Source organism: Apodemus sylvaticus, chromosome 2, assembly GCF_947179515.1.
Source record: "Apodemus sylvaticus chromosome 2, mApoSyl1.1, whole genome shotgun sequence".
Taxonomy (NCBI): domain Eukaryota; kingdom Metazoa; phylum Chordata; class Mammalia; order Rodentia; family Muridae; genus Apodemus; species Apodemus sylvaticus.
In genome coordinates, this window is record NC_067473.1 from 55219834 (window position 1) to 55246573 (window position 26740).

General features: G+C 43.6%; 1 long non-coding RNA gene across 2 annotated transcripts in view; it reads right to left on the bottom strand.

Moving 5' to 3' along the window:
• The window catches only part of LOC127678441 (uncharacterized), a 136216-nt gene that overhangs the window by 87487 nt on the left and 21989 nt on the right, over positions 1–26740 (bottom strand). For both annotated transcript variants that reach the window (XR_007976560.1, XR_007976561.1), the window contains exon 3: positions 11899–12026. This is a non-coding gene — a long non-coding RNA (uncharacterized LOC127678441). The remainder of the gene's footprint in view (positions 1–11898; positions 12027–26740) is intronic.

Consider the following 26740-nt stretch of genomic DNA (forward strand, 5'->3'; position numbering starts at 1 on the left):
ACAAATACTAAGAGGATATCCTATAAACAGATACAAGAACCACTTCATAGATATTGTTTCCAGAATATTCTGATTATATGCTACAGTAGGAATAATTTAATTTTTTCTTAGGTGTGAATAAGACCATTTGACGTGACTAAGTAACAGACTAATAAGACAAAACTGGAAGAATCCCCTTCCTGAAACACAAAGACAAGACAGCCGATAGAGGGAACGTGAACTCCTACGGCCAACTTCTTCTAGGTGGGAGAAGTGGGTGGATGCTGAGAAGGAAGCAGTGAACTGCCCCCAGCCAGAGTCCATGGAAAAACTCACGAATCTTAAGAACATTTTGCTACTTAAAAATACTTCCATTAATTATAATCAATATATTTTCATGTTTACTAGACAGACTTCAGTAGGGATAAAATGTTATGATTCTAAACATTATTCCCCAAATTCTAAGAGATAATTATGAGGCTTATGCTAAAAGACTCGGGAGCAATCTGTGCAGCCATCTGAGCCGAGGGAGCGGCTGATACGGTTTGCAGATTGTGGAGATTTTAAAGTAAAACTAATAAATCAAAATGCAGGCGGCTACAAAATTACACTGCTTCAAAACATTCCTGCATTTAGACATGTTTTTACTTATTCTTGCATTTAAGGCTTTAAACATGAAGTCTAGACTATAGATATGTGAAATCAGATACCATCCCCCCAAGGAAAGCATGATTTCAAACACAGCATGTGAAGTATCTATAGGGAAGATGGCTAACAGAACTTGGCAGGTGAAGTTACTGTCCTTGCTGACCTGCTTCCAAGGGTAGAGGGAGAAAAAACCACAGTGTTTACATAAAACTGTCGAACACTGGGCCAGAGACAAGTGACATCCATGGTGACAGACAGCATGCATGCCCTTCATGGGGAGGTGACAAAGACCTTCATTCTGTGGTTTTCCTTTCTAAACCCACCACATCCAATACTCAGTAAAATGAAAACAGAGACACCCTACAAGCTACCTCCCCAATAAACTTCGGGCTCCATTGAGAATGGCCCCCACGGGATCATGTATTTGAATACTAGGTCCCAGGTGGCAGAAACATTTGGAGAAGATTAGGTGGCATGTATGACCTGTTGGAATAGAGTGTTGGAGGAGCAGTGTCACTGAGAGTGGGCCTTGAAGGTTCAAGAGCCCATGCCAGGTCCTGCTGTCTGTCTGCCTTCCACTTTGGATCAGGGTGTGAGCTTGTGAGCGCTCAGCCTGCTGGCGGCCACACTTCCCATTGTGATGGTCATGGACCCACCCTCTGAAATATTATGCCCCAATTAAATATTTTCTTCTGTAAGTTGCCCTGGACAAAGTGTTTTGTCACAGCAATAGGAAAGAACCAAGACAACCGATGGAGGGAGAGGGGTGTGGCTCAGCTGGTTGAGGCCTTGACTGGAATGCACGAAGCCCTGACCTGGCTCCCTAGCATTGCATAAAATCAGGTATTGTGGGGCATGTGTTATCGGAACACCTGGGAGGTGGAGGCAGGAGGATTAAAAGTTCAAGGACACCCTTGGGTGCATGAAAGTTCCAGGCCATCCTGGACTATGTGAGACCATGTCTCAACAAAATAAAGCAAAAACAAAGTAAGTGGAGAGATCAAATGCCTATAGTCAACTACGGTAAGACAAAACACAATTTTTAAGAGGTGCGAGGAACATGGCATCCCTGGGTGGGGATTCTGAGGAGGAAATGGACACTTTCGAGTGTGGATAAAGCAGACAGGCTTGTTTGGCTATGCTACCATGTCTGTTCCTTGCGTCTGGCTGGAGGACACGTGCAAATTCTCTGCATTACCTTTACAGAGGTTACTTACTATGAAAGGAACACAGAGGCCGCAGCATCTGTGGTCAGCACTCAGGTGACTACAGTGGCACTGCCAGGCCACAGGGACAAGCCTAGGCTAGGGTCCTGATCACTCAGAGTGCTGACCAACCGACACCTTGGACAATCTAGGAACTTGTCCGAGATGCCACGAGCCCACAGACGGTGTACAACCAACAAGGAAGAAAAAACCCACCTCAGAACTGCCTCTCACCCCATCTGTGGTGAAAAATAGGCAATTTTATGCAAGGGGAAGAAAAAAAAGACTAAGACTAACGTGATTGGCTGGGAGCCATTGGTGTTCTGTGAAAACTCACGACAAGCCTGTCCTCATATTTCACTTAGCAAACACGGTGGCAGAACTCAAGCAGGTGTGACAGTGTTATGCAGTCTCAACAGATCTGTGTCTGACTTCCTTACTCTAGACACAGGAACTTATGGACATGGGATCCTTTAAAGCTTCACGGGACCAAGCAGTCCCTGTGAAAAGCCTCCCAACCCAGCAGTCCATAAATGACGGTGTTTAAAACATGTGTACCCTAGCTAGCCAGCTAAATCTTTCAGGTGCTGCTCAATAGACAAAACATTTTGTCTTTGCAGAGCAAACATGTGGCATGATCATGTATACTGAAATGGGTTTATTTCAATAACCCTGAATTTCAACTGGAAAAGAAATCTGGGGACTAATCTGTTCTAACCAGAGTTTCAAAATGTATGAACCAGATGAATACACAGCAATCATCAGGCAAGAAAATTAAAACATGAATGTCTTCAGGAAATTAACACTGTCAATCAGAGGGTGGGTTTTTGGGGGGAGGGGATGGTTGAATCCTCCAGAAGTTCATCTGGAGTGAAAGTGTAAAGCAGAAATAAGTGAAAGTGAAAGTGTAACGCAGAAATAACCTAGAAGATCCTGAAAAAGGGACTGTAATGGTGATGAAGTACTCCACACAGAGACTCAACCAACTTGACCACAAGGGGGGCACAGCCGGATACATGCAGTAAGGTTTTCATAGGGCAATCAGTCGGTCAGACAGCTACAGAATGCCTGCCACAAGTGGGCCCTGTCAGTGGCCACGCGATGGACAGACAGACAGATCTACCTGGAAGCCAGAGCAGCCCCCGACTGACCCCGCTGTATAAAGAGGAGATGAAATTAGGTGTTTGCTTCTATCTCCACTCAAGTCCATCTCACATCAACACAATATAAAACTCCTGGCATCATTAGAGTGAAATATAAGCAGATACTTATAATTTTCATCATGGGAAAGACTTGGGTGTAAGAATAATCACTGTGAGATTAATTTGACCCAAATGTGAGCAGGAGCACTGGTTAAGTAAAAGGTCTATTTATTAATATTGTAAATGTATCTAATAAAATTTAAATTCAGTATTTAGTAAAAAGGTGTTATAAACATCATACATGGAGAGGGAAGATTAAGAAGAAAGGAACTATGTGTCCCACAAATATATCTATTTTCAGATTAATCTATAAATACAATGCATGACCCCAATCAAGAGTAAATTTGTCCTGGGACACGATCTTAAAAATGTATTTGGAAACCGAAGGGCAGCGAGCAGGGCCATTTTAAATTAGCAGAAGGAATGGAGGTTTTAAATGATCAGAGAAGAGGTAATAAATAAAGGAAGCCATCATACGGAAAATAAGTCAAGAAATAGGCTAGTGGAGCAGAGCGACCTACGACGCACAGCATCTAGACAGAGTTGGGAGGACAGACAGACAGACAGACACACACATACATCAGCAGTGCTGGTGGACAGATACTGCCTGGAGCGAATCACGTGTATCTGCGGTCCGTTCTCCCACGAACTAAAAGCCACTTTACAAGACCTGAGACTGAGGAGAGAAAAGTAAAGTTTTCTGTAGAAAACAGAGAATATTTTACCAGAGTTAAACCCACGGGAAGGGCACTGATGACTTTTAGTGCAGTGAGTCTTTTTCAACAAAAGGCACCATTTTTTAAAACAAACAACTAAGCCCAAATCCTGGTGAGGTTAGATGCTTGCTTTTATATAGAGTCCAAGGAACTTATTATGCACCAAATACATAGCTTTCCTCCAAACTTCTAAGTCAATGACACCCACAGGCATAGCCGTCTATCTTAGCAGAGAGGGCGAAGTGTGTAAGGGCACTTCCTGCTCTTCCAGAGTGTCACAAACACATGTAATTTCAACCCCAGAGACTCCGACTTCTTCAAGTACACACATGAATGTTGTGTACACACACACACACACACACACACACACACACACACAGAGAGAGAGAGAGAGAGAGAGAGAGAGAGAGAGAGAGAGCTAGTAATGCAAATTCTGAATTTCCTACATAATCAACACAATTCTAACTAAAAATACAAGATACCATTTCATATCCTTAATTTTGAAAGAATTAAACTCTGACAGTGACAAGTGTTAATGAGGCTGTGGCACAAAACAGCCACTTCAAAGAGCACATCATGACAGCTATTAAATTGAGGCTGTGAGTACTCTAAGACCCCAGAACTTCCTAGTTATCTACAATCTGGTACATTCCCTACCAAGTAGGGAAAAAAAAAGTGCAGTTACTCTTTTTCTAATAGTTAAAAAAAATCATTAATTCTCAGAAGTCTTTCAGTAGGAAAATACATTTCAAAAACAATGACATAAATCTAGGGAGATGACTTAGTTGGTGAACATGAGTTTAGATTCATAGGACCAGGTAAAAAGCCCAGTATAGTGGCACAGGTTTGTAACCCCAGCAAGGGAGGGAGGGGTTGGAGAGAGGTGGATCCTTGAGCTCACAGCCAACTGGCAAAGCCAACTGATGAGCTCCACGGTCACTGAGAGACCACAAAGCCATGGAAAAAAGGCACTAGACATGAGCTTCTGTCCTCCACATTTGAGAGCACATACACCAACAACATTACCACACATGCAAATGAACGAACTTCAAGATCATCAAAATACTGAATAAGGGCTACAAATAAGTTAATACAAATAATCTCAAAGTTACATCATTAGATAAAAACTCCCAGGCCAGACAATGCACACGATACCATAATATGGCCTGTGGAGATCACGGAGACACACTGTCCCAGTCCATTGTAAGGAGAGGAAGCTTACTCTCCAGCTCTTTTGACTGCTGCAAGCTGACATCCCTCTGCAGGAGTCTCATCCCTCCTATCCCTGTGCCAGGCCAAGAACTGGCTGATATTGAGCTACAAGGTAAAGCCACAATGGCTTGGGACAATCCTCAAGGGCAGACTACACCACCCTAGCACTTCCTCTGGGATCAGCTGAAGCCTTCTTTGAGCCTTTAGGACTGCCTATGCCTAATTTGCCCCTCTGCCCAATTTTGATTTCCTCTCTTCCTTAAGCATTAACCTCTGAATCACCTGACATCCTTCGTACACCTCCATCTTCAGAGCCTCTCCTTCCCTACTAACAGACACAACTGATACTTTGGATTCGCACATACACAGCATAACATGCTGTGAAATGACACTGGCTATGTTTGAGAATATATGTATGTTTATATTGTCATACTGGAATGACAACAGATTCAGTAGAGAGGTTAAAGACCCTCTGGAAGCAGTGAGGAGCAAAGGCTTCTGGGAAGATATGCATTATGTCTTAATGACCACATAACATTTGAGTTCTATATTGAGTTCCTTATGCGTTTTCTGTATTGCTAAAATGACCCATGATTTTAAAGAGTAACTTAGCAAGAAACATGGCCTTATTGCTGGTATATTACACATGGCCTGCCTCTGTGTCAACCATGTTCTACCCCCTTTCTGCACCCCTGAACAGAGAGCCAGCCTCTTGTGACTGGCACCAAGTACCACAGTATTGTGACAGAGCCATAGGGTGGGGGAAGAGCATGCACGATCACCACAGTGAGCTACATAGTGAGACAGAACTGTGCACGTTCTACCCAAGGTCCACTCTCTTCTGCCTCAGGGCAGCATCAGCCCCCACGTGAGTGAGAGACAACCCAGGGGAGAATACTCTCCCGCCAGTTTCATGGAGGACAGCACGGTAATGGGAACCAGAGCAGGCTGACTGACCAGGGGTGGCGTTTAAACAGCGTTTAAACCTGCCACAAACAAGTAACCGAGAAAAACATGTGAGGAGGAACCAAAGCAAAGGGAGATGTCTAAGATTATTCCTTCCAAATTCTGAACCTTTTCCAATGTTCAAAGTGTCACAGTAAAATTACACTTAAAAACGCAGTGAGCTTGTATTTTTTCCCCCTCTATGTATGTAAATACCAGCAAAAGCTGGCCCTGGTGGGTCATGCCTTTGAAGCACAGCACTGGGGAGTCAGAGGCAGGTGGATCTCTTGTAATCATGAGGTTAGCCTGGTCTACACCGGTCCAGTCTGGTCAGGGCGACACAATAAGCTCAAACAAAACAAATACCAGCAAAAGAAGAAGGACTCTATGCCTTGGATGAGGAGCTCCCTCTTGTGGCACACAAAAGCCTGCTTCCTGGAGTGGCTCGCCAGCCTGGGAGGGCCTGCTAGAATGTTCCATCAGTGGAGACTTTCATCTCTGTCATTCAGCAATAGGGAACAGCTCACTGGCTCCCTCTAGGTACTTCCCCAGGGGCCTGTGTTCGCTCAGGTGTGCTGCACCCACTCCCCACAGTGGGACACACAACATCTGCCCATGTGAACTTTTTGTTGTCAAGATTGTTCCTAAAGCACAGGCTGACCACATGTCACTAAAAGACACACCTGTGGCTCCGACTTGTGTTTGCATGTAGTTCCAAGGTAACTGTTTCAGAGATGCTGTCCATAGAGTCCTGGCCACTAACCAACCAACCAAGGGAATCAGGGACTGATTTTTTTTCCCAAGAAAAAAAGAATAACTTTCTATACTCGCCCCCCCCCAACATTGTCCAAAAAGGACGACATAAAGAGGACTTTCTTTTGTGTATCTACCTGTTACCGCAAGTGCCTTCTTGAATGACAAGGCAGAAATAACCACGCTTCCCAAAAAAGTAAAGTGTCACCTTCATTTACATACTGATGTCAGTGGATAAAAATAGGGAAACTTAGACTTGGTGCTAACTGCAAATCCTAAATTTTAAAACTTTTATTTCCAACTTATTCATTATGGATCTTCTATATAAGTGTCTAGGACTTAAAAAGAAAAACCTCCCTTATTGTTTTGTTTTTTTCCCTAAATAAACAATTTTACATACATACAGACTTAGGTAGCATTTACTCCAAAGGAAAGCAAATGATCTGTTTTTCTATGCATATATGCCCTCTGTGCCCACGTGGAAGTCAACAGGTCAAGACACTTGGTATCTTTCTTAATGGTTCTCCACCGTATTTTTTGAGGCAGGGCTTCTCATGAAATGAAGCTTCAAGGGCTGGCCAGTGAGCCCTAAGGAATCCTCCTGCCTCTGCCAGCACTGGGATTACAGGTGCAGGTGTTAGGCATCAGAACTTGGTTTTTCAGGCTTGTGTGGCAAACACATGACCCACAAAGCCATCTCTGCAAGTGTATGGAGATAGATGATCAAGTAGAAATGTAATTACTAGCAGGAACTACTGGATTCGTAACTGTTCAGTCTTTCATACAAGAATTCTTCCACTGGGTGAATGACCTTAAGTGCCCAATAGTGCCTTTACTGTAAAGTGAGGCTCTAGTCTGTGACACTGCCTGACCCCAGAACCCACCAAGGGTCACTTTCCTCCCTAATGCTCCCGAGAACTGCACCCACGAAAGGTAACCATGAAAGAAGAAGCAGGATTTAGTCATCTACTTCAGCCCTTCCCTGCTAAGCCTTCTTTCCAGCCCCTCTGTTATTCCTTAATCCTATTATGTCTTCAGAACCTTTAGGCTGCCTGAGAAATATGAGAATATTGAAAACCTTCACTCAGTGGGAGATGCACTCAAAGGGAGAGAAAAGGAGAAACACAAAATTTGGTAGACAATCTAAGAATAAAGAATAGTCTTAAAAAATTAAAATATAGGAATCTACCCCAAAGACACTGAAATACAACCTTCTATTTTAGATATGAGGGTATTAGGACAGACAGTCAGACTCCAGAATTTGGTTCCTGGTCCACTACAGATAATGGGCAGCTTCTGACAGAATGTGCTCCGAGGTTCCTCTTAGCTGCTGCCTCAAGGACCTTCTCCCTCCCAGTGTTAGGATTAAAGGCGTGCGCCGCCATGCCCACTTGCTCTTCACGTTTTAGTTCTCAGTTTCCTCTAAATAAAGGAGGACTGGTACTATGAACAGAAGTGTAACTCTGCTTGTACTTCGGGTATATGCTTTATCATCCTAACGAGTATCTTCCATGGGGCTTCTTGCTCTGTGCCAGTTATTACCTTATAGGACCCAAATGGCAGAGGTTCTGAAATGCGGAGGTTTCTGGGGATAAACAGATTGATCGCTTAGACTTTAGTCAAAACCCTGACCACACAACTCCAAGATGACCCCAACACAGAATCGATTCTGCAGTGGTGTTATAGCAAAATCTGGTGTCTTAGACACTGTTCTCTACTGCTGCTAAGAGACTCTGTAAGCAAAGCAACTCTATAAAAGAAAAGCATTTAATGAGGGCTGGCTTACAGTTTCACAGTTAATCCACTATCATCATGGCCGCAGCATGGAGTCCTGCACTCAATTGCTGGAGCAGAAGCTGAGAGCTACATCCTGAGCCACAGGCTGGGGGTCTGGCTTGGACTTTTGAAACCTCAAAGCCCACCCCCCCAGTGACACACCTCCTCCAACAAGGCCACACCTCCTATCCATGACCCTTTCAGAGTCCCTTTGTGTGGGGTGTAGGCATTCAAACAGTCTGAGGGGGTCATTCTTATGCAAACTGAAAACTTCCTGGATGTCCCACAGGCAGGTTGTGAACTAGCTATCATCAGCCCAGAATGTGTCAGCTTCCACTTTCTCCAGTTATACTAAATGCTGTGACAAACCGCCAGCCAAACTTAACCTCTCTACTTTCCAAAGGGATGGGCACTTTACCACATTTGGTCTTCCTGTCTCCATTTGACCTCCATGAAGCTATCACAAGTACAGAAGATAGCACCCTGTTAGAAGACCTAAATGAACACATTATACACCCTTAAATCTGATCTAGTTTCTAGATGTTTAGGCAGTGGTTTAGGTCCATGGTTTGGGACATGTTTTAGTCTTTATTTCTACAAATATCTTGGTAACATGCTTTAAAAGTTAAAGTGCAGAGAATTAATCCCCAAGAACCAGCCTTTCAGCACTTCTAGTTGTCAAGAACTAAGTTTTAACATTTGTATCGTATTAATTTTGAGTGTCAGAATGTAAATGGCACTGAGCAAGAAGAAATGAGGCCGAATTTCACAATAATTGCAAAGCAACCTTGGAGCAGAGTCAGTGCCAGCTCTCTGCACCCTCTCCCCATCTCGTCCCACGCCAGAGCAAACCCAGGACACTCTCAGCTCCCTAAGAGCTCAGTCCCAGTATTGGCCTTACACAGGTGCCTGTCTTCAATGTCACAAATCAAGAGAGCCATTTCAGGAAGACAACTAACACTGACCAGCCTTGGGAAATGGTGCCATCTTCTCCCACCCATGCAAAAACAATGTCCTTAGCTCTCCTTGACTCACGAGGATCTAGGCTTGGTTTCTCAGCGCTCATTCTTCTCCCACTTATCCTTGCCCATTCTGTTGAATGTCCTACTGTCAAGGTCATGGCTAAATCCAGCCCATCCTCGGAACTGACTGTGGAGGGCTGCTCACCTGTTCTGCACTTCCCAGACCCTGCCCTATACTGACAAGCCTCTATCCAACCTGTCTCCCTTGCCAATCCCATCTCACTGTCTTCAGTCAGCTTTGGTCTCAGGCACCATCACCTCTCACTTGGCCACTGCTCCACTCTCTGCTTCTCCCTTGTAAATGCCCTGATCCCATATCCAGACGGCAGCAGCTCAAAAGAGTGGGTGCCACGCACCTCTCTCCTTGAGACCTGCCAAGTCCTGTTCGTGTCATCAGGAACAAAGACAGTCTCTTGCCTGTGGCAATTATTTGCCCTCTCCCCTCCTTACCCATGCTGCTCGCTCCACCCCTGTACGGAGTCCAGGCAAGCCTGGCACGGCTGCTTCCTGAGACCTCTGCATTTGCTGTCCCGTCTACACTCCCTCCCCCACCCTAGGCCTTCCCCCGGGACTGTGTGCTCTGCTGTTTCAAGTCACTGTTCAGAAGGCTACTCTCCAGTGGAGGAGCTTTCCTGAAAGCACCCCGTGTCCTGGCCCCGAGCCCCCAACCCTTGCCTGCCCCGCATTCTCCGAAGTTCATGGGGCACTAGAAAATAAGTTTCATTCATCTATTTGTCCTAGATTTGTATCTAGAAGGCTCCACGAAGTGCAGTTTTGCTTGCTGCTGTGCCCTGAGCACCTACAATATTGTCTGGCAGGGTAGGAAGTCAATAAACACTGGGCAAATCAAAGCATCATAGTCATCAAACAAAACAGGTTTATATGAATTATCTGCACAGAAAAGAAAGCAGGAGGAACAGAGAACACTAAACCAGCCTGTCAAGGAAAGACACAACCCAAAGCTGAGTATGAGGGAACATGCCTATAATCTAGCACTTGGGAAACTCAGTCAAGAGAATGGTCATGAATTTAGGCCAATCTGGGTTACACACAAAACCCTGCTTTAAATAAATAAGTAAGCAAATAAAAAAAAAAGTAAGTAAAAAAAAAAGTAAATGAAGAAAGACTGACAAGACAAACTCAGGGTACAAAAAAACTTAAAATATTCTAATTCAGGCATGGTAACACATGCCTGTAATCCAGCACTCGGGAGTTTAAGGCAAGATTTGAAGGTTAGCCTGAGCTACAAAGCAAAATACTATCTGAAAGAGAAAGAACATGAGAGAGGGGAGTGAGGAGATACGCTTAGCCATATGTCACATGGTAAAATGCAGGAAAAATGAAATTAATTTTAATATTTTACTTAATTCAATATATGAATAATGTTATTTCTACATTTAATGTATGGAAATTTGAAATAACGTGGGGTTCTTGCTGATATTATCTCTTTATGCAATCCTGGTTGTCCTGGAACTCACTATGTAGACCAGGCTGGAACTCCAAGACATCAGCTGGTCCCTGGCTCCTGAGTGCTGAGATTAAAGGCATATGCCACTATGCCCTGCTATATGGTAGCCTTTTATATTATATACTTAGAATAGGGTTTATTTTATTGCAGAGACCATCTCAAATAGCACTACCATGTCTCGATGCTCAGAAGCTGCATGCGGCCACCTGGCTACCATAGTGCTGAACAGTGTTAGGTAGGTTTTGACCCAATTCAACCACCTGAATGAAATGCACTGACTTACACATCTACTCTGTTAACTAGAGTCCAGAACAGGCCCTAAGACAGGCTTGGGGTTTACTACTTTTGAGTGTCTCTTTTGAGAAGTCACTGCTATCAAGACAAGGAATGGCTTGTGCTTTGATGGCAGAGGCCAGGGTCCTTCCCCTTGCTCCATGTGACTAGGAAACAAGTCCTTACAGAGCCTACAGTCTCATGTACGCTCAGACAGCACAGCCACTGTTTTCAGGTAGAGCCATCAGTGTGATTTCCACTTGACTGGCCTGGATCTCAGGTCCACCCTGCATCGAGGGACTGCATTGAGAGATGACCTCTGCAAGGGTTACAGAAACTGTCTCACCTGCACATTTGCATTTGAATAATACAGAGTGAAACAAATAACCTAGGAGAAGGCTTTTAAACACACAATGCCTACATTTAAGCTCTTATCAGTAACTTACCTTCTCTCAGAACTTCATTTACAAACACCCATTTACTACTATCTTAAATTATTGATTATAATAACTACCCCACTATCACTTTCTAGTAGAGTTTAAAGAACCCAATTAAAATACACCTTAAAGTTCTAAGATACACATTGTGTGTGCCTGTATGCCTGTGTGTGCATTTGCACATGTGTATGTGGAAGGCAGAGAATGTTACATTTTCTTTAAAGCTGTACAATGGATAGGAGGAAGGGCTGCATCTACTTACCAGTGGCTCTGTTTTGTGGTCACACACTCCTGCAAACCAGTGAGCCTTGCCTAGGTGGATCAGCAAGGCAGAGAGGTTGCAGATTCCTGTTAGCTCAATTCTTCTAATCCGAAGAAGCAACGAGATGCCTGTGGGAGAAAAGAAACCACATTACATCCAGGACAAGCTTCAAGGAGACTAAAAAGATAGCAGTTTTATTCTTTTCCTTATGTGTTCTTTTAAGTGATGACGCAGAACAAGTTAAATTTATGGCCTTAGACACAACATAGCAATCTTTTGTATAAAATTATGCTCTTTCTGTTTTAAGACCTATATATATAGCATGATCTGGTTACTTTTTACCAGTCTGACCCTTCACCCAATAGAATCTGCTGTCTCTAGCCATAAGACTAACTGGAGATACTTTTGATTCAAAAGAGGCGGAAGACTGACTCTGAACACATGGTGTATTGCTATAGGCAGAGACTGCCATGATTTGGAGGCAACTACATTGCCAATCTAGGCCCACCTGGGATGCAGTGTGAGGTCCTATCTCAAAAGAAAACGAGTTATCGACAGATAAGCTGAAACTCTGGGCTTATTTTTAAAACATGAAAGTGATTGGATGTTTATGTTAAATCACAATTGTAAAGCTGTCTGCACACATGAAGACTGAAAGGATCACTTGGCTTGGTGTACACTGTGATGACCCCCCACTGTTCTCCCCAGACTGTCTCTCACACTGGTCTCTCTGCTGCAGTTTTATAAAGAAAAATCAGTATGATCTCATTATTTTAAGTTTTTTACAGATGCCGCAGTCTTTTTCAAAGGTTTATTTCATGTTGAATCAGCTGAAAACATGGACCCCTTCAGCTGACCCTGCCCTGGTGACACTGTAGCAAGAAACTGCTCCTTACTCCTGCTGTCCCGGGAGCCTGTTAGGCTAAGGCCTGGTCTGGTAAATGGAGGCTGTGCTCTGCTCCATGCTTACCTCAAAACTGTCAACACTTCAGCCTAGTTATTTCTCACGGATGCTTTCTTTTTGCCAAACTTGCTGTTTCCTGTCCTTGTCCCTCTAATCCACCTCAGCACACTACAAACTGAGCACTGTCTCTTTGTGCCTTGGAACTTCTCAAAGGTTCCACGGTCCTCCTGACAGCTCCTGAGCCAAAGGCCTCCAAGGCCTGAGGAAGGGCCTGGTCTCCTCCAACCTCCCAGGCTCTGGCTAAACCCCCCAAGGCACTAGGCTTTCTCCTCTTCCACAGGGATTTGTCCAGGCTGCTCCCTGTGAGGCCCCTCCCCTCCACCTGCCAATCCTGATGTCATAGGCTTTAACCCAAGTGACCTCGCGCTGCCCTCCCCGCTCTGAGTCCTCCTTGCTTTGCTGTAGTGTTCTCTTCCAACACTGCATTTGCTTATCTGTGTGCTTTCAGGAAGCCGGCTCTGAAAAGCTTCACAAGCTACTCAGGAACCCTGACTCTTGGGCTGTACAGAAGGAGACTGTGAAACGGGATGGTGGGGACAGAGTCTGTGTGGTGGCCCCGCTCTTCTCAAGAGGATCTTCCTGTCGTCTCAGGACTAAGTCTATTCACTTAGCTCTCCCAGGGGTTCTCAGTCTGTAGTTAAGTGTTTCAACGTCTTTATGTGCAAGCCTATCTTTTAATATGGAATCTCTATAATCCTCAGTCTGTAAGCCTTTGCTTGTTCTGGACTCTATAGAAGGACGGTGGACTTGGGCATCTGGACATGGTGGTATATGACTTTAATCCCAGCACTTAGGAGGCAGAGTCAGGTGAATCTGAGTTCAAGGCTATTCTGATCTACATAGTGAGTTCCATGACATTCAGAGATATATAATTAAAACAAAACAAAACAAAACAAAAACCCTGTCTCAAAACAACAACAGTAACAACAACAAAAACAACAACAATCGGTCTTTTTCCTTAGATATCAGTATAAATCCACAGACAAAAACAGGATAGGAGCTGTAAGTCTAGAAGACCTAGAAATATCTGTGCAAATTTTATCACACAAAAACTAAATGCAAGAACCACACTGTAGTTTGTAACACAGCACTTACATTGATGAAGCCCTGGGTTCCTGTCCCAGAAACACAACATTTACCAAACAAAAACCTAGTTGAGATCTGAGTGTGGCCATCCTCCACAAACTGTGAATTAGCCTTCATAATCTAAAACAAACAACAAAAAGCCCCTACATTATATGGCTGCATGGAATAGACAAACCTGTCACCCCAGAACTTGGGAGGCCTGTAGAGAGTTCAAAGACTACTTGAATTTAGATCATAAGATCCCAGCCCATAAAAACAAGGGCAGGGCCTATAGCTCTGTGGCACAGCGTTTATCAACTGCAAAGTTAGCTAGAGTCATGCTGGAGGGTTAAGTCTCAGTTCTTTTTCGAGAAAACACCTGTCCAGGAGATTCTCATCTAAACTGGGGTCTTCAGAACTGTCCCTGGTGGTATATAGTGGTTATATCCCTTTATACTGGGATATAAAGGTCCTGGGTTCAATCAACAGCACCAACAAGGAAACACACACACACACACACACTCACGTACCACCAAACTTGAAAAGCTACCCATGACACCTCCATAAACCCCATTAGCATATCCTCTTCCGTTGCTGGGTAGATGTAATCTGGCCTCAAGTAGCAGATATTATTATGTGTGCTTTAGCCCTATGGTCAGTTAGTAATTCATGTCTTTATGAGAAATACTTGGCAGGCTAGGATGCTTTTAAATTTTAAAATGAATGTACCCTAATGTCTTACTGCTTTATTGGTGTGAAGAGACACCATGACCATAGCAGCTCTGATGAAAGAAATCACTTAACCAGGGACAGTTTCGGGGGTTTAGACAATTGTCATTATGTCATGAAGCATGGTGGCAGGTATGGCTACTACGGTGCTGGAGAAGGAGTTGAGTGTTCTAATCCTGGTCTTCAGGCAAGAGGGAGCCATTGGGCTTGGCATGGGCTCTGTGAAACCTCAAAGCCAAACCCAAGGAACACACCTCTCGCCAGCAAGGCCACACACCTGATCCTTTCAAATAGTGCCACTCCCTGGTGACTAACATTCAAATGTGTGACCTATGGGGATCATTTTTACTTAAACCACAATACCTAATAATCCAAGAAAAGAGCACGTTTCATAAAAGAAACAGTCCTTTGTGATCACTGGCTACAGTTGCCCTTCATATCGGGGGAGGAGCTGGTTCTGCCCTTATTACATTAGTTATGAAGGGTTAAGCTACTTTATTATAAAGACTTGTATTAAAAAATACATGCTTTGAAAGACTAAAGATTCTACTGTTGCCCTTTACTCTGAAGTGAACTAGACTTCTGTGAATGCAAAAAGTACTGGGCTGGCTCTTACAGTTCCCTGAGAAATGGTCTTTGCTTTCTTCAGTGCTTTACCTGACCATCAAAACAAAATGTCTGCACTGGAGTCGTCATGGTCGGAGCAAGGAGGAAGGCAGACTGGAGAAGGCACATTATGCAGAAGCCATGCTGCAATGTCAGGAGCCCACACACAGTGAATCAGAGTAACAACGGCGACTGTTTGAAGCTCTTCTTCAGCAGATTTCCAAACAGCACAGGCCCAGACCTCAGGCAGCAGAGTTTGTTTCTGCTCGCCTGCCCTGCGCCTAGGAACACCCTGCGGGCCTCCCAGTTGCCTCCTAGGGAACCTGATCAATGCACACGCGCTGTCCCGGACCTGTTATGTAACTGTGGTTGAAGATATTTTTCACTAGACTCTTTAAACAAAGGTTCACGTGACACATTTCTGCTTGAGTTTAGTTCCAGGAAATGTTTGGTTTCTGCAGATGTTTATGTGCTTCTGGTTGTCAACACACACACAAACTATGCAACTCTGTGTTTCCCTCTTCTCACTTTAGCAACTAGAAAGCCCCCAAATCAAATCTGTTCACCACCTCTGCCCAACAGAATGGCTTAAACCTTTTTTTCTTATAAATCTGTTTTACCTTTTGGCCTGAAATGTGCTAGGATCATAGTGGCTTGTAAGTTCCAGAATAAAGTAGAAAAGAGGAAAGCACTCCACTAAGAAAGGAAACCTGAGAAGAATTCAATTCTATGTCGCCTTTAAGACCCCTTTTCCAAAAAGACACAAAACAGCCCCCCTTGCCTCTTTATGCAAACCCTGGCCACGAAGCTTGACTGAGACACAAATATACTCCCAGCTCAACTTCCCTAGCAACACTGAAGAGCCTGAGGGGGTTTGTCAACTACATTGGTGAGAGTTCTTTAATTACTATTTTGAAAATTAAAGTGTTTTGGAAAAGCCAGCTAGAGGCTTTCTGGCAGGTGTCTCAGAGCCTGGGAAGAGAGGAGCTAAGCATCCAGAGCTACGAGCCAAGGGACTCCTTCAACTGTGCCGGAACGCTGGCTCGACATTCCCTGACAGATGAAGCAAAAACAAAGGAGAATTGATTATGAAGTTATCCCTAGGGATGCTGGGAAGTAAGCCTCAGCATAGCTCTGACTTGCCCTGGTTCTTACCTGGGAAACAGCTTCTTCTAGCAGATCACCATATAAACAATATACTGAAGCCTGTCCCTGGGGGAGATGCTTTTCAGACTTTCTAGTAGCATATATTATATATGATGCAATTGCAAAGCTCTGGTAACCTAATGAAATAATAAAACCTGGACAGTGTGCAATCAAACTTCTTAGACTGATGAAAGAATATTTATCAAATATGGTAGCCACATATGGCTTAGAGTAACTCAGAAAGTCTCGATGAGCTGAAAAGGGCTGTGGAGTGAATACAGGGCCTCACATTTACCACTGAGCTATATTGTGGCCAAGGATCTTTAAACACATTTAATTTTAGTAGCCAACTCTTAATAGTAAATACCTACACCCTGGACAGTACAAGGTTTTGGTAGAATAATCATTTTGAGACTAATAAATATTAATTAATATATATCATACTAGTTTCGTGTGTTTGTATGTGTGTGTGTGTGCGCGGACGTGCGCTTTTAATCTTAGCACTAAAGAGGCAGAAGCTGGCAAATCTCTTGTGAATTTCAGGGCAGCTTGCTCTATATAGTGAATTCTAAACCAGCCAAGTCTTTACAATAAGACCTTGTCTCAAAAAAAAGTACAGATAGTTATGTAGAGATATAACTTTTTAAAAAGATATAGTGTGCTATCCTTATATTCAGCCTTATAGTATGTATAGTTAGTAAAACTGTAGCTCTTCTATTAAGGGTTAAATATCAGAACTTGAGAGCAAATGTTAAAACAGCTCGAGTGAACACTGCCTTTCTGTGTCTTGTTTTGGATACCAGTGTGGTATTTCAAACCACATTGTGAGCCCCCCAATTCTCACCTCTCCCAACACACACACACACACACACACACACACACACACACACACACACACACACACACAGCCACCTGCTTAGGAATCCTGGAAAGCAGCAGAGCATGGTGGCTCTCACAATACTGCTTTATCTAAAGATAAGTTCCAGGCACTCCTGTCTGCGGGAGGGAGAAGCACATGTCCGTCTGTCTGTCTGTCCATGAGCTGCTCTCCTGTATCTGGACAGGAACTGAGCAAAGGGCAATCACAAGGGTGGGGACTTCACACGCTGGTTTGGAAGCCTTGTGTTTCAAACAGAAAGCAGGGTGTCCTCTAGTGGTCCCAGCCTGGTGGCAGAGTTACCATGACAGTCAGAGTAAGGATTCCTTCGGGAGCTCAAAGCTACAGCATCCCATCACACAGTTCCTCCCAATACCACAGACAAGTTTATACAACAGAGGTCATGTTTACCAAGCACTGCTAGGCAACAGGGGTGACTTTCTCATCAAGGTTTTGGGGAAGTGAGCAGAATATTTATCTGGGGTAAATTAAGCTCTTAAGGGACAGCTAATGGTTTTAGTCATTCTCGAGTTACCTTCATATTTAAAAAAATAAAATCTGACATAGTAGAACAGAAAAAGACATGGTTAGTCATTAAAAAGCTACAACGAAATCACAGTTTAACTGTTAATGAAGTATTTCCTTTAACAGCTAGAAAATGCAGCACTGCTGATTATTACTACTATAGAAGTCTTAATAAATAGTTAAAATGACAAAAGTGAGAGGCTGGGAAGATGGCTCAGTTAATAAAGCATGAGGGCATGAGCTCAGATCACCAGACATGACAGCCAGCTATGTCTGCAGCCCCAGCGCTTGTGGAGGACATGTGGCCTCAGGCTCATCTCTCACATCTGTGAGCTTCAGAAGACCTTGTCTTAAAAACAGGCTAGAGAGAGACCAGCGGAGATGCCTGATGTCAATTTCTGCGTCTACATGCACACACATATGTAAACATATAGATGCATATACCATACATACACAAAAATATACAAATGAAATACAAAAATGTAAACTGAATCTTTGAATAACTTTCTATAGCGAGAAGTACAAAGAGAAACTGTTAAGATAAAATATGAGTTCATCAATGTTACTGGATATAAAATCAATATACAAAAAATAGTAACTCATAATTCATATCAAAAGTCATTTCATAGAATAGGAATAGCTTTCACTGAACACATGTTCACATCTGTTCAAACTATACACTTTCTAAGAATAAGGAAAAAAATCTTCAAGAGCTTTACAAAGAAAGTTACAAGGTGGGCAAACAAATCTACTCTTTGTGGATGAAAGAGGAAATGTCCCTGACTTGAACTGGACTCATAGACTTTTAGTTAAAATCTCTACCGAGTCCTTCAAGCGGCATGATAAAGCTAGCCAAAAAAAAAAAACAAAAAAAAAAAAAACAAAAAACAAAAAAAAACGTTAATACCTTGAAGAGAAATAGTAATATTCCTCCCAGGAATTATGGATTTATATTACACAATGATAAATAAAATGTTAAGGACAGATAAAACTGTCAGAGGACTCAATAAAGTTTATTACTCCAAAGTTTCCTACGTGTCTGTTTTATGTATGTAAATGTGCATGCTTGTGTGTAGGCTGGTCCAGGGGTGTGGAGGTCAGAGGACAACTTCCGGTGTCATTCCTGAACTCCCCCAGGAAGCTGCCTGGTGAGCAGGCTCTAGGAATCTACTTGAGTGCACCTGCCAAGCACTGGGATTACATGCCTACACCAGCCGCCATCCTGGCTTTGGTTCTGGGGACTGAATTCAAGGCTTGCTAAGCACTTCATCAAGTGAGCTAGCTACCTTTGGGGCCCTCTCAGAAATATGATGGGGGGCGGGAGGTAGAAAGGAGGAGCAGAGCTGTAAGGAAAAGAAGGAGAGTGGGGCTGGAGAAAAGGATGAGGTCACCCAGGAAGCCATCCAGAGGATGTGACACTGTCAAGAAAGCTTGTCATGCCCTTTTTACTATCACATCTGGTTGTAAACACAGGAAATAAGAGACCACCTGTCCTTAAGCAACAGAACACACAATTAGAATTTTAATAAGGAAAAATGGCAAATACACAGAAATCAATGTAGTATGGATTAAGTTCTACAGAGTTCAGGAGATCAGGGTAACAGAAGTGAACCAGGTACTGAATAAGGGGCCAACTCTGAAATAATGATAATTATGACACGAAATGTTGATTTACCTTTAAAGGCAAAAAAGGGAATCGAGGAAAAGCACAGTTACATAGAAATAGGCCTCAGCATTCACCCTCTGCCTAGTGGGGCCTGGAGGCCAAAGACGCTCAACAACCACTTTTTGAAGTAACGACTTAATGGAAGACATAAAGGCTTGAGTCTGAAGTAATATTTGATAGTTAACTAGAATATCCTTAGAATGCTTGTGGCCAAAACTACTTTTTTCTTTGAAAACTGTTTGTTTTCAATTAACACAATGGACTGGAGGAATACAGAGTCTGTTCCATCAGCTACACGGTAACTGTGCATTAAGAATCAGTACCTGTATTCAGAGGTTCACCACGGATGCCTGGTGCATCCAAGGAAGCACGGGCAGTGCCACTATAAGAAGCAGGGTTTATCCTAACCAGAGATGCTCAGCTCCTCACACTTACTGTGTCCTGGACACACAGGAAGTGCGGTTGCCAATTCAGACTCTCGTTCACTGGATTATGGGATACCAACCTTTTTAAGCTAGGGCATCTGCACAGTGCTGGTCCCCCTAGGGTTGGTTTGTTCTTTTCCTCCTGATGAGAAACCTGTGTGCAATGTCAGGCCTCTGCGGCCTCCTAGTGCTAGCCATGGAGAACGGCAGCCTCTGTGTCCCTAGTAACAGTTCCCCAGTCAATGCTTCTATTGAAGTAGTGGGTGCAGACTCCTGCCCTCTGCTCTTCTTCCACATGGGTAATGCTGACGCCCCAGAGTACCGTCTCAGACACTGCTGGGTCACACCAAGCCCAGGAAGACAAGGAAGAATCACATCATGGGCTTCTCCATCACATTTCCCAAGACGTCACCTAACTAATGTCAAGGATCCTTTCTGTTTTTTGTTTGCTCCAAACAATATTTTAATTATTGTCTGCTCTTGTCTTGTGTATGACTCTGTCTTTGTTGAAATCCTAGAAAATTCAACCACTATATTCTCTATGACAAAACACTATCAAAATTAATTAATACTTCTGCCTTGAAGAACACTCTTGCTTGACTGAGTTCCTGCTAATGAGAACCCTGGACACACAGAGAAGGCTCTGCTTCCAGCCAGACCCTACAACAAAGACACCATAGCTCCTTGGGAAAGGACTACCTACTGCACTGGAGAGGAAGGCCAAGTGCTGGCCACCAACTGCCACCCCCGAGTGACTCAGCTAACACAAAACATCAGTGTCTGTCTTACAGGACCACAGATAATATTTTAGACATAAGAAGTTAAGTCTGGACAGAGTTTGGGAATGAGTGAGGTGTTACGGTCATCTAGATTCCCCGTAAACAATCATTAATTAAAAACAAACAAAACAAAGTTATGATGGAGGGGAAAAACAAAGCTAAGTACAGATTATTCTGGGCTGTGAATAATGCATTCCATTTCAATCTAAATGACGGCATTATGCAAAGTTTTATCATCATCACACTCAGAAAGTGCAGGGGCTGTGCACACAGGGTGGGGGTGTGCAGCAAAGGTCGGTCCTGTCATGAGAAATCCAAGTCGGTGACTGTGTACTGAGCTGGAGCACACGAAGTGGCCCGAATGCCACTTGGCAGATAGCAACACAATGCCTGTGCATGCCTGATTTCAGAGCTGAGCCGTGCTCCTTACATCACACTTGTGAAACGATTATATGACTTTCATAAACAAACAAAAATGACTTTATGTGTATGTTCAAATCGTCAAGTAAACAGACAAAAATCCAACTCAGTGTGTGTATGTACAGATACACACACACACACACACACACACACACACACACAAACCACTCCAATCATCTTCTCTTCCCTCGTTCTTTTTCCATTTGAAAGTTATTTGCTTTGTTTTGGGCATAGTGCCTTTAAATATATTTATGAAAAGATGCATGATTAAAAGTGAACTTACAGATTTACCAGGAAGTAAAACGTGAGAGCCAGGCAGTGGTAGGAGGATCTCTGAGTTCCAGCACAGCCAGGGCTGTCTTGAAAAAAATTAAAAAAAAAACCAGAAAAAACTAAACAGGAAAAAAGGGGGGAGGGGGGGAACATGAACTACTGTCCAGAAATCAACCACTAGATGGCACCATACTTGGAAATTTTAGAAAATATTGCATTATGAGATTCAAACTGTCAAATTAGAAGAACTTTTTTTCAGAAGTCAGGATATGATCGAATCAATCCTGTTTGTTTTTAAGCTATCATGCCATTTCAAAAAGAGATAAGGCTACTGAGAGAAAACAATTAATATAATCAAGTTAAATATTTGGTAACTAGCTGGGCGGTGGTGGCACACGCCTGTAATCCCAGCACTCTGAGAGGCAGAAGCAGGTGGATTTCTGAGTTCGAGGCCAGCGTGGTCTCCAGAGTGAGTTCCAGGACAGCCAAGGCTATACAGAGAAACCCTGTCTCAAAAAAAACCAAATCAAAAACAAACAAACAAACAAAATATTTGGTAACTAATATATCAAAACTTTTCTGATATTTTAAACAGAAATAATTCTACTTCTCTCTGTTCCCAAAACAGCAATTAAATAAAGAAATGTGTTTCACTGCACAAATCTGGGGCATGTGTTTGTGTGTGTGTGTGTGGGGGGGGGGGAGTTGTTCCTCAATCCTTTGGCTTGGTTAAAGGGAACTACATTTCCCAGAATCCCCTTCCACATATGACCCTAGGCCAAGGTCAGCTAAGTATGCTTTGCCACTGAGTCATTTCTAACACTTCTTTCTAACTTGTTAAATTATTATGTAGTCATTTTACTCACTTTTACTGAAACTTTCAAATGTTTATAAACCAGGCAAAGGTGACAGTAAACTATCAACATGGCTCCTGAAGTAGACCAGGGAATACCGGACCTAGAGAGGTTCAACTAACTGGATCAGAAGGGGTTTATTACAAGAATGGATGAGTTGAGTTACTGTCATTTCTAGATCAGTCTAATTCGCCGCTCTAACTTCAAAGAAAATGCAAAATATAACTACTTGTCTGTTTCTGGGACACACAAGGTCAAGTTCTTGCTCTGCCCCTGTTTTACAGGGTTGCCTCTGGCTGTGCCATCCAGTGTGAGTGACCCTTCCACACAGAGACCTCAACCCTTATGTCTAACAGAGAACTTCCAACTAAGTCACTCACTCTCTCTGGGCTCCAACAACAGCACCGAGGTTGTTGATTTTGTTTGAACAAAGGACTCATATACACTGGGGTTTCTGAGACCTTTACAGCCGCTGTTTGCTTTAGGCCTCTAGCACCCTGTGACAAGGTCCAGCTTCCTGTTGGCACATGACAGGTGTAGATCTTTTTAAGGTCTAGGGCAGCAGAGAACCTTTCTGCAAAGTTAAACAATGGTACGTGTCGGTACCAGGCTCTGAAGCTGAGCAGGGCTCTACCGCAGCCCCGAGGAGTTCTCAAACATCAACATGACGGACAGAGCTTCTGCACCTGACCCACGCCATCAAACCATGCAAGAGGAAAGCCTGTACCTGGTTTTCTTTCTCACAGGTGTGGTGTGAGTGTCTGTGAAAGCCAGAGGTCAGCCTCAAGTGCCCTTCCTCTGTTACCAACCACCTTGTTTTTTGAAATAAAGTCTTCTATTGGTTTGGAGCTTACTAAGTAAGTAGGCTGGCTGACCAGTGAAGCTCAAGGACCTACCAGTCACTACCTCTCTACAACTGGGACTCTCAAGTGTGGACCACCATCATCCCCTCCTCCTCCTGCTCCTCCTCCTCCTCCTCCAATTTGTTACATAGGTTCAGGGTATTGAACTCAGATCCTTGTGTCTTTTCAACAAGGGCTCTATTAGCTTATCTGCCGAGTCCAGCAATCTGGATCTCTTTGCATGCACTGCCCACCACAAACATGTAATAAAGCCTTATATAAGCATCTAATACCTGTGTTTAGCATGTACGTAAATATATTGATTTTGAACCTTAGCTGACATATGATCTCTCAGAAACTATGCCTTTACCAACTAAAACTACAAAGCAGTCTGGGTTTCATAAGACAATGCAGACTCTGAAGACAAAAGCCAGTGCCAAAGCAAAGTAGATAGAATGCCTGAAACCCATGCACCACAGAGCTGTGGGAGGCTGCAAGATCCCAGCTATCCTGCACGATACACACCTAATAACTTGACAGTTGCACATACTCCATTTTGTCTATCACACTGGCCTCCCAGTGACTGTGTGAACCTCAGTTCTGGCGCTCTTGACCCACTGTGGTTAAGGGAACCAAACCAGCATGTTGTGAGAAATGCCAATTAGTAACTTTATCTATAGGCAGAAGACTGTGTGAAATACAGCACCTTCCTGCCAGCTCTCTTGGGAAGGTTTCACACTTGGGTTCTGTCACCCTATCTGAATTAAATACACAGGAAATGGAAGCTATGAAGACATTTTCTGCTTCCTTGTCTGTTATTAAGAAACACTGACTCAGTGCTGTGCAGTAAGTAACAAACTGAGGATTTGAACGCACCAAAAACCTCACTGCCATGTGTCTCTGAATGTAAGCCTATCAATTTGGATATGTTTAAGCACTGAATTATCAAGTCAGGCCTAAGATATGTGGGACTCTTCTGAGCCCCTTTAGCTAGCAATCCCCAGGAGTCCATCTCCACTAACCTGAGACTGAGCGATTCTCACGTCTGGGGTAGAGAGAAATCCTTTCCTGTTGGGCCCCAGGTCTGTAACTTGCTGGTTAGCTTTCTCCCTGCAGCTGGTGGGCCCACCACCTGAGCACTCAGCTTCCTCTTCTGGAACAACCCTCCCCTTGCCAGAGTGTATTCCTGGCCTCACTCCTGTTCTCCTCAGTATGGATTCTTCCCACTACTCCTTGAAAACTCAGTTTTTTTTCTGCCCAGAATCGCCCACTCGTCTGACTCAGACAGTCGTACAAGTTGCACACTGTAAAAACACCCTTTGCCGCAGCCTGTGTACCCTCCCTCCCTCACACTCAGAGGCAACAGCAGCACCTTCACACCATTGGCTTCAGTCAGACATCCTTCTTTGTCTATGACTTTGAAGAGGAGAAATAAGTTCAGAGACTTGAACTTAATTAGCTGCTGTTACAGCCTTCACCAATAAATGCTATGTGGTCAACAAGACAACCCACTTTAAATCAGAGTCTAGGTTTGCTAGTCACTTAGAAATGGAAATACATGGTCCACTGACAGATAAGAAACTTTACAGCAGGCAGGCCAAAACCAGATCCCCTGGGTGCTCCCACAGAACCACTTAGCTTTTCCCAGAGCATTCGCAGCAAGACTGAACCTGGCTGCGGGAACCCTCCCCTCCTTTTATCTCCTTCCAAAAAAGGGCTTCCGAGAATAACTCTAAAACCAGCGGGAGCTTCAGACCACGGCTCTCTCCAACAACTGGTCGTGGGATCCCGATAAAACTCCACCAGCAGGCCTCTCACAGGTTCCAAAGCAACGCACTGAATGGAGATGTGCACACAAAGCCAGCCGCAAACTACACCAAAGGCCCAGCTTCCACCGGGAGGCCATTGGGGAGCAAGCACAGCTCAATGAATGGCTCTGGGTACTCTACGGGTTCGCCTGCTCCAACAGCCTTGGATTCCATGGTCGTCATTCTTAGATCTTCAAAGAGGAACTGACACAATGATCTTCACTAACATAATATATAGCAATCCAGAAAAAGAGATCTTTTTTTTTCCTTTCTTCCCAAAAAGCAACCTTTCAACACAGCAATTCTCAGATTATACTTTTTGGCATGAAACGAGGATTACTTGGCTACTATACAGTTAGTAGAGAACCTTGGATGTGTGTGTGGAGGGGTGTATTTTCCCTTTTCTAAGACAGACCTCTTAGGTTTTTTCCTTTTTCTTTTTTTTTTTAAGGTAGTTTCATAGTGGTGGTTTGCATCTTTAATCTCAGCACTTGGGAGGCAGAAGCAGGTGGATCTCTGAGCTTGAGGCTAGCCTGGTCTACAGAGTTGAGTTCCAGGATATCCAGGTCTATATAGAGAAATTCTGTTTCGAAAAGGCCAAAATGAATGAATGAATGAATGAAAAAATAAAAAATTAAAAATTTTAAAGTTTTCTTCTGATAGTTAACTCAAAATTAAACTATAAAAAGCATCACAGCACACCAGTGACTGTGGCTTGAATGGGCTCTATACAACCAATTCTCCATCTGGAGCAAAGCTCTGAGACTGTTTTGACTTTTAATTTTCTTTATATGTGTTTAAGTGTTTTGCCTGCATGTATATACATGCTCCGTGTGTGTGTGTGTGTGTGTGTGTGTGTGTGTGTGTGTGTCTGTCTCATGCCTACAGTGATCACAGCTGGTTCTGGATACTCTGGAACTGGTTGTGCTATGTGGTTGAACTATGTGGGTGCTGGGAACCACACACGAGTCCTCTGCAAGGGCAGCAAGTCCTCACAGCTGCTGAGGCATCTCTCTAGCCCCCAGTTCTTTCTTAAAGACTAACGCACGGGGAGCTGGATACATTTACTGGACAACAGGAAAGCCCGAAGAAGCCTACCTGTGAGCCCAGTGTGTGCAGACTGGAAGCAGGGAGACAGTGAATTCTGTGTAATGCGCATCTGTCCCAAAAACCACCGAGGCAAATTCTGACACATGCCACAACACAGCTGAAGACACTAAACGAAGTGAAGTTAGCCTATCACAAAATGGCAGACCTTGCTGACTTATCCTAAGGAGGAGTTGCTTAGTTGCATACAGTGTCAGCACAGGAGACAGATGGTAGTGCTGTACCTGAGGCTGCCTGTGCATTTAAAAACAGAAAACTGTATTTTAATGCCAGGTGAAAAAAAATTCAGATATTTAGAAGACCCCTAAACTGTCTTAAAAAGCAATGGTTTAAGAAAATAATATAATATAATGTAGTTTCAGCTCCCAGTCAAGAGGCCCCTAATTCTTCAGCCCCTTCAATCCCCTGCCTTCAATCTATGCATGTCTTGGTTACTGCAAAGCAACCATTTCCTCTCCTGTCCCTCTTCTTTCTAAATTCCCGCCATAGCTGTTTCAAGCAGTTGCCAGCTTTTCAAGTCCTCTAGCCAAGCTATAACCCCCCTTCCTTCACATTTAAAAGTTCCAACAGTTCCCCACAAAAATCAGGACGTCAGCAGCCCATGCAGGGCCCTCTCCAACCCCATGCCCCACCACTTCCCCCCACCAGCCTTAAGCCCGCCATTTCTTTCTTTTCTTTCTTTCTTTCTTTTTTTTAACATTTTTTAAAAAGATTTACTTATTTATTTATTACACTGTAGCTGTCTTCAGACACTCC